A 15,170-nucleotide genomic window follows, 5' to 3' on the forward strand; every position below is an offset into this window, starting at 1 on the left:
ACATTCCCACCAAAATTGTAAAAGCATGATTTATATTTACCTTACCTACCCTCTTCTCTTATTGGTTGAATTTAAAAACGGAGGTAAAATTATATTATATGGTGGGGTTGGTAAAATATATTATAGATTGGAATATTTTGATTGGCTGAGATTGAGGCTAAGGTTTTTGGTTAATGTTTGTATTTTATTTTTTTTCTCGTGAAGTTTTCAGGGGTTGGTTCCTCTCTGGAAAATTTTCTCCAGCAAGTTTTTTTCTTGGTTTTGGTTTTCCTCTCTCTTAGATTTTGGTTGGAGCTTGGGTTCAATTTTGTTTGGCTGGTGGAATCTCTTCTTCAGCTTCTTCCATAACACTTTTTGCAGGTTGGAGATGTATTCTACCTTTTTATATTTTATTTTACAGTTTTTTGTATGCTCCGTGTCTGCAGATTGAATGTGTGAGCTTGGGGAAATGAATCTAAAATTTGTATAATGAGGAAGGAAATATATGAAGGCATAAATTTGTTGTAAGGTTTTATTCTATAGTTTATGGGAAATATGTGTATTTCTGGGTTTCCTAAAAGCCTTCTGTGTCTTTCTGAATCTGCATCGTGCATGGAGTTTTGATTTAATATTGGCCTTCAAGTGTTTATTATTTATTTAATGTTGAAGTGAATTTTATTTATTGGGTAATATTATTTTACCCATTAAGTAATTAAAAGGGGGTAATTTGTATTCTACCCTTGGATTTGATTGGCTGGAAGTTTATGGTAGGTAGAAAATATATTTTATTTTCTTGAACTTTGGGAAGGTAGGTATGGAATATAATATTTTTGAAATATTTTGATTGGAGCAAGGTTTTGCTTGGTTTTTTTTTTTTTTTTATAAATAGGCCTTCCTGTGCATTCACAAGGGTTGGCATCTTTGGTGAATGAATTTCTGAGATTAATTTGGAGATTGCTGGTGGTTGGATTTAAATTGGATTAAAGGCTTGGACTGGTTTTTCCTGTAGTTTTTCCTATAGGTTAATTTGCTAGTTGCTTGATTGTGTGGTACTTTTCGGATTAATTATTGTACCAGAGGCATTGCTAAGGGTGTTGGTGAGTTTTCTAGTTTTATTTCTGATTTTATTTGATGTATTTTGTTGGTTTTAGGGATATTTACCTTCCTATGTTATTGGGGAAAGAATTGTGCTTTCATCCATATTGATGTGCTATGATTGGTGAGTTGGAAGTGTTGTTGTTTTGGGGTAGCAAGTGAGTTGGCCTTGCTATGGTTTTACTTTCATTAATGACAACAAATTTAATGGCTTGATAGGCCTATGTTTATTGTTGGCCAAGAGGCTCATTTTTTTTTATGTTGTTGTAGCTTTGACTATGTCAAGTTTCCTTGTCATAAGGCTTTATGAATATGAGTTTGGTTGTTGTTCTATTTTCAGTTTTGTCTCAGATTTAAATCAGATTTGAATTAAAAGGTTTTTATGATATTTATGATGCTTTTCATTGTTGTTTAATTATAGCTTTTGATGTGGTATTGCCAAGAGGTTCATTGTGTTTCTAGCTACTTGAATATCCTTGTTTTGGGGAGTAAGCCATTGGATGCATATGAGTGTTATGTTGCAGATTTATATTTTGTTTTAGAGCCTCTTGTGATTTATTGTTGGGCCATGTTAGGAGGAGTGGGATTCCTTGTGATGACTGGGGTCATGAGAGATAGGCTGGCATGAGGTTCCTTGTAAGGATGCATAAAGTCTAGACCACCAGGGCACATTGGAGTTTTCCATGATTTGTAAGCAAGTGATAACATTGATAATGAATTAACTGGGATGGGAAAATTATAAATCACTTAAACAAGATAATGAATAGTTTTGAGCCTCATGACTTATGTCCTAGGGAGGATGTTTTAGGATAAGCATGAGAAGACCATGAAGATGGTAAGCTAATCTCCCTTGTTCTCTCATAGGTTGAGATGGCTCCACATGTCCATCAGGCTAGTGCCTTGTGTTACTATGTTATGGTGTTATGAGGATGGCATGTGATGACACTCCACTCCTACATGTGTTCCCCCTTTATGATTTATGATTATGCCTATTGGATGCATTTATGTCCTAATGAATTTTACGCCTCTGGGAGTTTATTCTTGTGGCTCTGTGTGAGTTCTTTCTTGAGAGTCCTTGTTGGTTAGTCTCTTTTGTTTTGAGTGTCAGCCTAGATGTAGAGTGTGCATTGGGACCTTGTGTCATCTCCTGTCACGGGGGGTGGTTCCTATGGTTCCACATGGTTGGGTGGTTGGTGCTTTTAAACCATTGGGATTTTCCTATCTTTGGATTCTTCTTGCGTGGATGAGGATGCTTCTTTAGATTATTCATGGATAATAATTGCAGCAAGAATGTAAATGATGATGTGATTTATGTAATGAAATTCTTATGTAACGGTTATAAAAGAAGACATGTATATGAGAAATGACTATGTTGTTCTAGTTATAGTGATAGCTTTTGGTTATGGTATGTGATTGTAATGATGAACCTTGAGTTGTATTGTAACATATTTATATTAAATGAAATGGATGCATGAGATGTAGATAACTATTGTTGTTCAAAACTAAATGATGTATTTTGTATTCTTGATGAGCCATGTTAAAAGTAAATCGGGTAAATGTTATGATAATGGTATTAAATTTGAAATGATGTCTTTAACTAATGATTTAAGTAGATGAAATGTTATGTATTGATAGGATGTATGAGTTTGAGTAATATTGGAAGATATCTTAGGACATGTTTATGTTTGATGATTAAAGAATTGGAAATTATAGTATCATACTTCGTAGTTAGTGATCTAATGGTAGGATTGAAAATCTTATAATACTTGGGATGTAGTTGAATGTTCCTTATGAAAATATTGTATGGATGTTCTTAATGAATGAATTACTAATCTTATTAATGGAAATTACTAGTAAGTGTATGGGAAGACAATTAAATGAGTTCTTGTCTTTTAGGAAAGGATTAGAATGTATCATGTGTTATAGTTTAAGAATTATATCTCTATTTGGTGGATTCTATTAGTTGTTATGGAATTAGGATATTGTACCTTAGTTTGTGTTGAGATGAATTTGTTTAGTTACTTGATTTGTAATGAGATGATTGTTGGTTAGTTGATATAGTGTAAGAGATTTTATGAGTATTAAATGAGCTATGGGTTAAATGTTTAAGGAGAACTTGTGAGTATTGCATTATGTGCTTTTGGAATCATGTTGCCGTAATAAGTATGCTAGGAGAATAGAATTATAAATGACTATGTAGAAGTTAATTGTAAATGGAAATCATGTTAATAAAATGTAAGGGATTAATCTTGGTATGTGTATGGTGATGATTATAGTCAGAGGTTGGTTAATGGTAATAGGAACATTTGGACTTGGTGTATAAAATGAATCTAGGTGAAAAAGGAAATAGTGGTGCATTGAAAGATAGAATCTCATATTAAATGAAAGATTAAGAAGGTTGCATATCATGAGTGTTAGGTATTTCTATGTTGCACCTAAGTGTGGATAATGATTAAGATTATGAGGTATTGATCTAGAAGAAAGTAAATGTTTATTTCTTATGTAGGTAAAATAAGTAATGGCATTAAGATACCCTAGGGAGTTAGTAGTAATGATTTATTGTATTTCACTTGTGTAATTGTTTAAATAGCTTGGGTGAATTATTCTATGTTCATAACACTAAAATTTTGTTGTGTGCTCGCTGCATTGCTTAAGTGATGTTATGTGTTGTATTGTTTAAAAAAAAAAAAATTAAAATAGTGTGTTTTTAGCTATATTTCTCTAGGGTATTTTGGCAGGCATTACATTTGGTATCAGAGCCCATTTTGCAACACTAGGATCTCTGGTTAAGGATATTGTTATTAGTCTTGTGAATGTGCCTTGATGTTCCTTGAATTATATTACTCTTTGAGATTTGTGTTAGAAGAAGTGTTATTGGAATTTTTGGAATCTTAGATATCTATGCCTTGTGTTTCTCTCTAATTCCTTTTAGGAATCATAACTTTAAGTAAAGGGTGTATTTACTCCATATGCATGTCTTCAGAGTAAGAGAAGTGTCTATATGTTCTTACTTGCTCTGTAAATTTCTAGTGCTTACTTGAATGATTAGGGTTGCTTTCCTTATACATAATTAATTATGTTGCAGAATAAGAAAAGAATGTGTGTATCCTCTTAACTAATGTGATGATCATAAAATTAGTCTGTTATGTTGATCTTTCTATGAATAGAAGGATGAAGTGTTTGTATTATACATTTAGGAAGAATTTAGTATAGATCATGATGTGATAATCAAAGGAATTGTATGTGGTTCTTAATAGAAGTAATTGGAATGCCTTTTTTCCTTATTTTAATCTCTTATGTGAAATGTAAGAAAGTTAGTTGTTAATGTAATGATTAACCCATAGAACTATTGGTTGTTTTGGTATATGTGTGATTTTGTATGTAATAAAAGATTGTTTGAGGAAATCATAGCTATCAAAGGATTTGGGATTGCTAGTTGCATGTGTATTGGTAGGAGATCTTATGGAAGTTTAAATTGCATACCTTTAAAAGTGGTAGCTACATTTGGCATGACTAGGAAACTCAAACTGAGTTTGCATAAATTTGTTTGTATTGATTTGTGTGGCAATATCCCTTCCTTCCTCTTCTCTCTTTGGGGCAAAGGATTCAAATACCTAGGGGTTATTGATATTAAGTAGAAGTATTGGATAATGATTTATGAATATGACTCATAAACGTTAAAGGGGAAGATTAGATGAAGTTAATTTGCATTGGAGACTGAAATTTAGGTATTACAATTTTACAAAATTCCCATTCACTAGGATAGTTGCATATGATAAATCTAGCTGAAGATGTCCTCCAATAGTAGCAGCCCACTATCTAGATAGAAGCATGCCATAATGGGGCTTGGTATCTGTAACTATTACATCCATTTTATAAGTAGCTTTAGGGAATGCTGCTATTTTTACTTCTACATCTTTCATAGTGACCACAACAGGCACTTCTCTATTATCCATAGCATAACACTGCCCATATGAAGTGTGTACTTATAAACCTAATTCTTTCATAACCCCATAAGGCATTATATAAGCAGTCGCACCAAAATCTATCATGCATTTTTTTATCAATCTATTATTTACTAACAATGTGACATAAAAGGGATCTATCTGAGATGGTTCCTAATTAGAAGTGGTGCCCACATAAACTTTTGGGACCCCGTGCTCTTGATCCTTCTCATCTTTTGCATTTCCCCTTTTAGAAGAAGCATCTACATTTTCTATACTTGAAATCAAAGAAAAAGCAGCCTCTCTATGTTCTTTTATTTTTCAGCAGATCTATCAAAGGTACTGAAACCTTCATATGTTTTAAAGCTTGAGTCATATCAAAAGTAGTGTTAACATAGACTCAACATGAGTTTTAACCCTTTCTACCTTCTGGTGACTTTTTCTCTTGTCACTAGTGGTTTCTGCCTTATTTCTAGTTGTATCAGCAATATCAAATTTTGCTAAACTACTTGACTGATCACCTTTAGGTTGACTATGCTTGATAGAAGTTTTGTTCTCAGTGGACCTCTTCAAAGAATTTTCTTTAAAAAATAGAGAACCAGGCATACCTTGAATTCCATCATCTTTATTGCTCCTCAGATTATAATTATGCTTATCTTTAGCTATTGCAGCCTTAGTGAGATTCTTGACTTCCTCCTCACTAGGCCTTCTAAGGTGAATCTCTTAATCTTCTATTGTGACTACATTCAAAGTGGGATGCCAATCAATTATCCATTACTCTTGGTAATTTGCATTGCCTTTTGAGACATCATATTCACTTGCTTCATCCTCTAAAGACTCATAGTTAGTTTCCACAGTATACTCAAACATATTAACTATAGGTTCATCCTCACTTCTCATGGATTCATTTAGATCTTGAGCCACAACACACTGATAGGCGGAATGTGGCCCATCACATGTCATACACCAAGGGGTATTTTCCACATTATGTACATTTCCTCCATTTAAAGGATCATGGGTGTTCTGATTTTGTGTGCCTTTTGATTTATCTTGCACAGGTTTTCCATCTTTCCATACATTGTTATATGGCATATGATGCAATCTAGCAGGTTTGTCTTGCCAGTTGTAGTGAAGTCTCTTAGATTTACTTACTTTAGCAGTAAGATCCTTAATAGTAGTCATTAATTTCTCTATCTTATCCTCTTCTTTGGAGGATTTATTTTGTTGTGGTTTTTGTTCCTGCCACAATCTTCCATCAGTCCTTCTTCCCACTTTACCCAATGCTTTTCTATTACTCTCTACATTGATTGTGATTCTGAAAGCATCTCTTAAACTATATGGGTTCTTATCTCTAAGAATGTAAGCTATTTTAGGGTCAAATGCATTATATTAGGTAGTTAGACACACATTTTCATCTAGCCTCATTACTTGAAAAAGTCTATGCATTGCCTTTTGAAACCTTGCATTAAAATCTGTGACGACTTCATTATCAGATTTCCTGATGTTGTTAAATTCATTGAGCATGAAGCTCACATTTGTCCTGTCTCCATGTTTCTCTTGAAAGAAATTTTTGAACTCTTCCCAAGAACCTAAACTATCCATAGGTAACCCTCTATACCAATCTCTAGCATCCTCAATCAAGGATTGCACAAACAACTTCATGATGACATCTTCATGTGCAATTTCATAGTCATTAATCATGTCACCAAAAGATTTCAGATGCTCTTCAGTACTAACAACATTATTCCCAACAAACTTCTGGATTTTATCCCTCATTTCAATAGGGACATGGTTTGGATATCCAAGAATTCCATCAAAATATAACTACCTATACAACTCAACATTTATCAGTCTCCTTTGAAACTAATTTCCAATAAAGTTGTTTCTAGTATTTACCCTTGGGCCTAAACTACCAACTATAAGAGTTTGATGAATTTGATTATGGGATGGTTGATGACTTCTTTGGTTTGCTAGAATTGTACTTGAAAGAATAGCAGAATTATTTGGGGTAGCATTTTTAGACTGGTTAACGGGTGGGATAGCACTTGTTTGTATCATTGGTTGAGTGTTCAACATAGAGGCAAAAGTATGTTGGGACGTAGGACTACTATGATCAATAGGTGGGAATGTTATAGGAGGATCTTTCAATCAGCGTATCTTTCTCCTAAACTCGGCATTAAGTGTTCTATTTCAGCCTATTATCACTATTTTGACTATTGGGTGATTTTGTTCTCTAATCCGCTAAAAATCTGCAAAATTGTGATTAGTACTTCATTTTGCCTCTATGGGTTATTGGTTTAAAGGTTTAGGATTTTTGCAATTTAACCTTTTCTATATCAAAATCCCTGTGTTTTATTTCCTTCTTACTTTTTCCACTTAAGTGGAAAGGTCGGTCCGTCTTGAGGAGAGGTCCCCCCTTTAAGTTTTGCCTTGGGCGGGTTTTAATAATGTTTTAATTTTTCACCTTCTCCTAAGTTTTTATTTCTTTGTTGGGCTTCGTAAAGGTTGTGCAATCTCTAAGTGATCCAACGGTGTGCACAATCTCACAATGAAAAGACAGGCAAATTTTATCCTTCGCAAAGTAGCGAAAGGTTTGTGGACCTGACAAGTAAGCTAAAGAATGAGTTAAGGATCATGCATCTTGTTCAAGATACAACGACTGGTGCTATTTTGCATGGTAGAGATGTGCAAAGTTTACCTTTCACAAAATAGCAAAAAGGTAGTGGGCCCAGCGAAGGGATGGCAGGTAAGATAAAAGAAGTGCATCTCTGAGAAGATCCAACGGTGCACGTTTTTTCGTAGCCTAAAGTGACACGAGGCTTACCTTTCATGAAGTAGTGAAAAAGAGCTACCAATTATGTGGTGGATAAGGTGGCAATATAGTTGGATGTCTGGTTGAGGCAAAAAGTGATCTGCCAATTGGACACGTGGCTCCTAGTGGGTCATGTGGGCCCGTTTGATTAAGCGGCAATATTGATGAAATCCACAGCTAGTTAAGACACGTGGCGGTTCAGATGTGGAGTCCAATAGAGTTCTTGAGTGAATGAATAGCCAGCACATGGGGGATATTTGTTGGATATCGGTAGGACAAGTGGATTCCTCTTAGAGGGCCCACTTTGAAGGTTAAAGGAGTTAAAAGATGCACATCTCAAAATTGTTCCAACGATGCGTGTTGTTTCACATGGTGAAGATGCGAGGTGATTAACCTTTGCAAAATAGCAAAAACCATTAGCGGTGACGGTTTCATGTGGTTAGTTAAATAGGCTAGCAGTCACTATGGAGAATAATGATCAAGTGGATGGTAGAAGATCTAATGGTGAGTGCTATTTCATAAAGGAAAGATGCATGAGATTTATGCTTCACGAAACATTGAAAAGAAGGTTGGGCCCATTTCTAAGTAGGATGACTCAGGTAAGGTACAGGACATGCACATCTTTTAGGATCCAATGGATGATGTTGTTTCACAATGAAAAGGTACGAGGTTTTTATCTTTCGCAAAGTAGCGAAAAGGCAAGATAGTTAGAAAATTCTTTGTGGTCCATTAGAGCCATTTTTTGAATTCAATTGCGAATTAATTGCTGAAGCATGTGGCTTAATGTTTCTATTCAATGCTCAATTGGCGTAATAAGCTTCACATCAGTTGAAACATTGGCATCATTTCGAAAAGTCTTGCAGAGGAACCGGTGCACAGAGAAAATTTCTTCAAGCAACAAGTAAGTTCTACATATTCCTTGATAGTTACAGTTTGAATTGATATCACTAGGTGCTTGAATTGCTTCCTTGGACTATACAGAGAGGATGATTCTGGTTTGGGCCTGGACTATACACCTGCCATTGCATTGTTTATAAAACTTTGATGCCTACCCAAACTCCTGCGAATATTTATTCCCTTGAACTGCTTGTATTAAATGCTAGCCATAGTTCACCACTGGTGGTTTTTTGCCATGTTGCGGTGAATAACCATCGAGCACTTTTATGTTGTGGTATAGAAACAACCGTGAGATCTAAAGAAACTTTCATGATCTTTAGGAAACTTGACAGATACATAGGAAAAGTCATAGGACTTAGGAAAAATTAAAATTTATCAAAACCCACCCAGGCCTAGACTTAAAAGGGGCCCTCTCTTGACGATGCACAAACCCTTCTACTTAAGTGGAAAAGGTAATGAGGAAAGACCTTTAACAAAAGAAAAGGAAATTTTGAACCTTGAACCGATTTGGTTCAAGGGTTCAAGTTCAAAATGAATTAGAATAATACGCTACAAAGGTTTAATTTTTTAAATGCTTTCATGAAAAAGTAAAATCCTTAAACCCTCATAACCACAAACTTGCAGGAAAAGGTCAAATTCTAAATTTAGATAGACTCCAACAGCTAAAATGCAATATTTTCAACATATTTGAAATAGTGATAACAATATGACTATTGAACCTATTTATTAGATTGGAATCCTATTTGGATGTAGATAATTACTTGCTACTATGATATTTCATATGGCTATGGATAGTATTCTTGATGAGTTGGGATTAAGGAAATAATCGAATACAATTAGTAAAAGAAGGATAAATGCATTTAGTTTCATAATGTGTTAAGTGTTCAAATGAGTAAAGATGGGCGTTATAAATATCCAATTGGTACTTAAAAATGAACCTTAGAAAGAGTATGAAAGGGAATAGAGTTATGCATATGTGTTAATGTTTTATCATAGTTACATGGGAAGTAAATATTTAGTTGGATGATTTTATATGGTATTTTAGATGGATATGTGATGTGTTAGTTTAATGTCAAGTAATGACGTTGAGATGCCCTAGGGAGGAGATGCATTATATGCGTTTATTATGTAGTTATGTTAATGATTAAATAGATGTTCCTGATAACTCAATGATGAACCAATAGTACCAAACCGGTACTGAGAGGGGGGGGTGAATTAGTAGAAACAAAAATATAGTCCAAAACTGGTTTGACAGCAAATACTCCAAATGACTGGCAAGCAGTGATACTAGCTAAAACAAAGTGCAACCGGTAAGACCCAAAACAACTAAAACAATCATAAACTAGTCACTCACTAAGATTTCCCCTTAGCTCAATACTATAGTACCATTACACCCTCATTCATGAATAGGTAAACTATCATCTGATCTTCACAACAGTTAGTTCAGTATGTTTTATAGATAGGTATAAAACACAGAACCATCATATGTTCAATAGGTAATAACAAATCATCACAAGACAAAAGCATCACACATGACACACATATTTTTCATGTGGAAACCCAAATGGGAAAAACCACGGTGGGGATGAATACCCACAATATGCTTTTGAACTCTTTAGAAGTCCACTATGTTAGGAGCCTTGTCCGGTTAAAGACATTACAATAGGTTCTACTAGGAACTAATCCTGTTAGGGAACACCCAGTTAAGGGATGGCTACAATACCTGATTAAGGGTTAAACCTGGTTAGGGTTACCATGTTAGAGGATTTCAAGAACTCAATAGCTAAAGGATCTCTAGAGCTCTATAGCTTCCCAAAACTCATTAACTTCAAGTTACCCGATTAAGGGATTTGAATCAAGCCGGTTAAAGCTACCCTGTAAAGAGATTTGTATCAAGCCAGTTAAGGCTACCCTATTAAGGGATTTCACAACTGTTGAAGTGGTTAGAGATCAACAGGAATTACAATGATCTGGTAACAACACTCAATGCTAATGTATATCCATTTTGGCTCATCTTCAGCTTCTACACATTCACTTTGCAGGTATCTCTTCTCTCCTTTGGTCTGGCAAGAATCACGTATCACTTCCCTTGGATACACACTCATAACTTTTGCCAACAACCTTAGAAAGAAACACAACATTGACCTTATAGGAAACATATAGGTCAGTAGCAAAAACCCTAAACCCTAAACATGTTAGGTTAAGCAATTCAAGCAGTTCAATCCTGACCATTGAATCATACTGCATTAAATGCAACAATCTTGAATCGATCTCAGGACATTCTCCATCATCCATTATCCACCAATTTCATGGCAGCTGATAACCCATCATGCATTATCACCATTTGACAAACTTTGCACATTCGTGAGGTAGATAAGAATAGTCTTCTTCATGCAAGATCCTTCATGAGCATAGAGCTTACATGGCAACAAGACCTGTTCTCCATTATACTGCTAACTCATCACACAAAGATCACCAATTGAGTCACATAGGCTTGAGGTACTTTAACCAGAAATCCTGAAGTGGAAACTACCTACTAATCGGTAGTCACACAATGCTTCCATGTGTCAGTTCCCATAAGTACATGCCGGTTCATCTTGAACAAATATGCCACTTCACTTTGGCATATATACTAGTTCATACATATGCTAGTTCTCTCTTCTCACCTATCACATGTGCCGGTTCTCATCATGTCACATATTGACATCAATGACAACATACAATATCATTATGTCTTCATACTAGTTCACATAATGCCAACAATCTCACCCTTTGGCATTGATGGTAATATACAAAGATATCTCTCTGCTTCACATCTTCTCCCCCATTTGTTGTAGATATCTTTTCTGCTTCACTCCTTCTCCCCCTTTGACAACAATGCCAAAGTGGAGGCACAAGCATCCCTGTTCCATTATATTGCTCCCCTGAGGAGTAGCATCCTTCAACACATCAATCAACAAAAATTTGACTATACAATACCCAACTGATGTGGAACAAATACTTTTAGTTCACCTCCTGAAGGGGCAGTACCCCCAATTCACCTTTTAAATGCACAAATGTAGTCTTTGGAAGAGGCTTGGTGAATATGTTTTCTAATTGCTCCTTACTGGAAACATGTTCCAGTGCAATCTCTTTATTTTGAACCTTTTCCCTTAAGAAATGATACTTAAGCTCAAAATGCTTGGTTCTAGAATGTAAAACCGAATTCTTTGAAATATTGATAGCACTTGTGTTATCATAGAATATACTTACTGGTTCAGATATAGGGATTTTGAAGCCTTCCTGTACATGCTTCATCCAAATTGCCTGAGTGTAGTTCATGAAAGCTGCTACATACTCTGCTTCCACTATAGACTGAGAGATACAACTCTATTTTTTACTCATCCATGAGACCAGTCTACCATTGAGAAAGAATGCACCACCGGTTGTGCTTTTCTGGTCATCCACATTACTTGCCCAATCAGCATCTGTGAACGCTTTCAGATTGAAATCATTGTTGTATGGGTACCACAATCCATAGTCAACTGTTCCCTTCAGATACCTAAGAATCCACTTGACTGCCATCAAGTGGGATTCTCTTGGACTTTTCTAGAACCTTGCAGTAATGCCCAGTGCATGTGCAATATCCGATCTACTGTGCACTAAATAATGCAACTTACCAATCATTGATCGGTATTCCTTCTCATCAACCAGTGCGGAATCATCCTCTTTTGTCAATTTGCAACCGGTCACCATCAGTGTACCAACCGGTTTGCTATCTTCCATGCCAAAAGTCTTCAACACCTCTTTGACATATTTGGACTAAGTGATAAAGATTCCATCTTTCATCTGTTGGATCTGCAGTCTAATGAAGAACTTAATCTCCCCTATGAGTGACATCATAAACTCTTCATCTCATCAGCAAACTCATGACTCATCTTGTCATCTCCACCAAAGATAATGTCATCAACAAAAACTTCACAGATCAGGATCTGATCTCCTTCAGACTTCAAGTAGATATTACTATCTTCACTTGTTCTCTCAAATCCAATCTTCACAAGATGGGAATGTAGGCACTCATACCATGCCCTAGGTGCTTGCTTTAGACCATATAAGGCTTTATGTAGTCTACACACCATATCACTTTCTTTAGATAGGGAAAACCCATATGGTTGCTTTATATATACCTCCTCTTCAAGTACACAATTTAGGAATGCATATTTTACATATATTTGATATACTTTGAACCTTTTAAAAGTTGCATATGCAAGAAGCATAAAAACTCCTTCCAATCTAGCTACAAGAGCAAAGGTTTCTCCATAGTCTTCTCCTTCTTGAGCATATCCTTTGCACACCAATCTAGCTTTATTCCCAATCACTGTGCCATCCTCATTCAACTTGTTTCTGAACACCCATTTGGTGCCAATGACAATTTTATGCTCTGGTCTGGGTACCAAGGACCATGTACCATTTTTCTCATTCTGATCAAGTTCCTCTTCCATTGCCTTGATCTAGTCTTCATCTTTATGAGCCTCTTTGAATGATTTAGGCTCAAATTCAAAGATCATACATGAGTTTTCTCTAATCTTTCTCCTTGTAAGGATTCCTGCATCCTTATCTCCTATGATCTACTTAGGATCATGATTCAACTTGACATACTGAGGAATGGTCTTGACTGCTTCTTCTTGCTTTTCCTCTTCATCCTCATCTTCATCAGTATCAACATTCACCAGTTTAGGAACACTATTACTGGTACTTGGTTGACTGACAACTAGTTCCCAGAAGGTTGCAACTAATTCATTCACAACTTGCTTACTACTAGTTTCCTCAGTTTTCTCAGAGGATTCATCAATTCTTACATTGATACTTTCCATAATTCTCTGAGTCCTATTGTTGTAACACTTGAAAGCTTTACTCTTGGTTGAATATCCTAGGAATATTCCCTCATCACATTTAGCTTCAAATTTGCCCTGATGTTCACTGCTCTTGATGTAACATTTGCTACCAAATACCCTAAAGTAGCTGACCATAGGTGTCTTACCAGTCCAATACTCATAAGGAGTTTTGTCTTTACCTTTCTTGATGAGTACCTAGTTCATAGTGTAGACTGCAGTGCTCACCGCTTCTCTCCAAAAGGTGTGAGCAACCTTTCCTTGAATCAACATGGTTCTAGCTACTTCAACTATAGTCTAGTTATTCCTCTCTGCTAGGCCATTCTTTTATGGAGTCCGGGGGGTAGATAGTTGCCTTTTGATGCCAAATTCTTCACAATACTTGTTGAATTCACTGGAAGTGAATTCCCCTCCTTGATCAGTTCTGAGACACTTGATTCTTTTACCGCTTTCCTTCTCCACTAATGCTCTGAAAGCCTTGAATTTCACAAAGGCTTCAGACTTGTCTTTCAAGAATGTGACCCACATCATTCTTGAGCAATCATCAGTGAGAATCATGAAGTACCTATCACCCTGCACACTTTTGGTTTTCATAGGACCACACAAATCAGTATGCACAAGATCAAGCAAGTTGTTAGCAGTGAAAGATTTACCTTTAAAGGTTGAGGAAGATATTTTCCCTAATTGACACTCTCTACACAAGGTATTATCCGGTTTGCTTAGCACAGACAACCCTCTAACTACTTTGATCTTACTGGCATTCACAATATTATTAAAGTTTACATGGCAGAGTCTCCTATGCCATATCCAGCTATCATCAAGTTTAGCCATAAGACATGTGCTTATATTTGCATTCAAATGAAATAGGTTACCTTTGGTCTGCATGCCAGTGGCCACCAATTTACCATCTTTTCCTTTGATTCTGCAAACTCCATTCTTGAATTCTAGAGTGAGGCCACTGTCATTTAGCTGGGCAACACTTAGAAGGTTGTGTCTGAGACCATCAACCTGGTACACATTGTTAGCACTACTTTTTCTATTCAGAGAGATGGACCCTCTGCCTTTGACCATGCATGGTGCATCATTGCCAAAGCGAACCACACCACCATCATACTCCTCCAAGGATAGAAACTTGCTCTGGTCACCTGTCATATGGTGAGAACAGCCACTGTCAATGATCCACTCATTGGAATTATCAAACTGGGAGACAAGAGCCTTCTTGTCTACCACATCTTCCTTTACAACAACAAACACAATGTCTTCATTCTCTTTATCTTATGATTCCTCATCTGTGACACCTTCATTAACTACCACAAAACAGTTTCTCCAGTTTCCTCCTTTGAATTTCTTGAACCATTTTGGTTTGTCCTTGTTTTCGCCACTAGGACAGTTTATAGCAATATGTCCTATCCGGTTATAAGAAAAGCATTTCAAAGGTAGCCTACCTTTGTATTTACCAGTTCCTTTAGGAAGGTTCTTGGCAAAAAGAGCTTCAAATTCCATTAGAATCTCCTCATCATTCATTTCTCTACTCTGACTAGGTTCACCACTAGTGCTAGCTTCTTTTCCTTT

Source organism: Cryptomeria japonica, chromosome 8 (genome assembly GCF_030272615.1).
Source record: "Cryptomeria japonica chromosome 8, Sugi_1.0, whole genome shotgun sequence".
Classification (NCBI taxonomy): domain Eukaryota; kingdom Viridiplantae; phylum Streptophyta; class Pinopsida; order Cupressales; family Cupressaceae; genus Cryptomeria; species Cryptomeria japonica.